The following is a 2178-nucleotide window of genomic DNA, read 5'->3' on the forward strand; positions in this document are numbered from 1 at the left end:
CGAGGGGTCATATCAACCTCAACAAACAAACCTCTGGAACAGGGTAATGTTAGCTCTTAACCTTGCCATTGAGGGGCTAAGGTGAAGCAGATGAAAGGTGAGTGAAGATAGGACTTCACAGCTCTTATCCCTGGCCTGGGAGAGCTTAAGACAAGAATGTGTGGGTTCAGAAAGTGGGAACCCTTCTACACATTTGAAACTGACTCAACTGTACAACTGTACAAGATCTTGGGTTGGTACCTGCAATGTATCGACACAGTGGTGTGAGCAAAGCAGATGACACACAGAATAGCAGGGGATGGATTGCACATCCCTTGTGTCTGCCAATGCCTCTTCACTTAGGAGGTCTTTAAATATGTACAAGGACAAATTGTAAACAGTCACAAACATTGCCTCTTAAGGAGGACTTCAGACAGTTGCCTGGCCAAGTAACAGGCCAGGTCTTCCAGACTACATGAAGATAAAAATATACCTCAATGCAAATTGCTTATACAAGCAAAGCAAAGCAAAAGTTCACAAGGAACTGAGCAACTAAAAGCACCTGAAATAGTCAAGCAGATGTTAGTATGCCACTTCAAAACAAAGCAAAAGGAAATAGACATCAACAGTTAATCATAAGCAAGTGAATGTGCAAGACACAAGGCTCAAGGCATGTGAGCCAAGCCACCTACAAAACAAACAAGTTAGTCAATGATATTCAGGCAAGTTCAATCAAAAAGAATTGGTCTCATTGGTCATTTGTTGGTCAACCTGAAAACATGAGCTCAAAGGTGAGTAACAGGACCACTAGGTCGAGCCTAGGATCAAAAGGGGATGAGAAAGTCAAAACAGCAAATGAAATCCAACCAAAATCAAGTTCAAGCAATCAAGAAACAAACTCAATTGGTTCCACATTCATATCAATCATCATCATCATTTCATGAACAAGTTAAGTCAAAGCATGGCATTTAGAAGCTCATAGAAGTCAACAGCAAGACTTGCATCAAAACCAATCTCAAACATTTCCAAAAATCATTAAATAAATCATGATCAATCACAACCCACAGCAGGGTAAGCATGTCAAATTTCATCTCATTTGGACAAGTAGAAGATAGTCAATGAAAATCAGAAAGGCAAGGCAATTTTGAACATGCTCAAAGAAGTCAACCAAACATGCATCAACTTGCAAAAATCATAAATCAGGGATGGCATATGAGAAATGAATGGGACTAAAACCATGGCAAATATTGAGATGTCTAGTAATCACATATCAAATTTCATGTCCATCTAATAAAGTATGAGGATTTCACAAATGAAATGGGAACAAGTGTCACAAAAAGTCAACATAAGACCAAACAGGGGACAAAAATCTCAATCAATTGGAAAATGCCATAAACAAATCCACAAAAATTCACATGTAAACTAGACATACTCAAGTGAATTCATGCAAAAAATCAAAGCATTTTGAGGTCAAGAAGCATGGCTATGAAAATCATCAAGTTGCACATCAATGGTGTGACACAAATTGTCACACCCCACTTCAAAAATTCATAACTCACAAACCAGATAAGATAAATTCATGATCTTTATACCAAAATCACCATGGATGTGTCTAGTTTAAGCACAAAAAATTTGGGAGCCATTGGATAAAGCATCATCATTTCACAATTGTTTTGGCAAAAGGTACAAAATATGGACACATGAACAAAACCCTAGCACCAATTAAAATCCAACCATCAAAAAAATCTGGAAAAAATATGATAAAAAACTAGTGATTGTGATGAACATGATGCAAAAAATCCCATGAAATTTGGACTAAAATTGGATGCGCAATGATTTTTGTAAGATGATGTATCAAATTGAAATAAACATTGAAAAATAACATGAACTAATAGGTCACATGGCACGGTTGGTGGCATTTTTGTAATAACCAGGGTAACTAACTCAAACGCCGCGTTTTGGGCCAGGGAACGAAATAAGCTGATTGGCCAGGCTTAATGCAACAGTAACAAGGCCATGCACACGTGAAACACAAAAAAAATCTGGAAAATGGAAATTAGGGTTCATCCATCTACAGTACATCTTCATCCTCTTCCCCAAATCGTGTCAAAAAAACTTTCCCAGAAATGGACATACAGCATACCGTTCTAATCAGCAGACCAAGCACATTCACAATCCAACAATAATTTTCATTGATTT

This window comes from Lathyrus oleraceus, chromosome 4 (assembly GCF_024323335.1).
Source record: "Lathyrus oleraceus cultivar Zhongwan6 chromosome 4, CAAS_Psat_ZW6_1.0, whole genome shotgun sequence".
NCBI classification, from domain to species: Eukaryota; Viridiplantae; Streptophyta; class Magnoliopsida; order Fabales; family Fabaceae; genus Lathyrus; species Lathyrus oleraceus.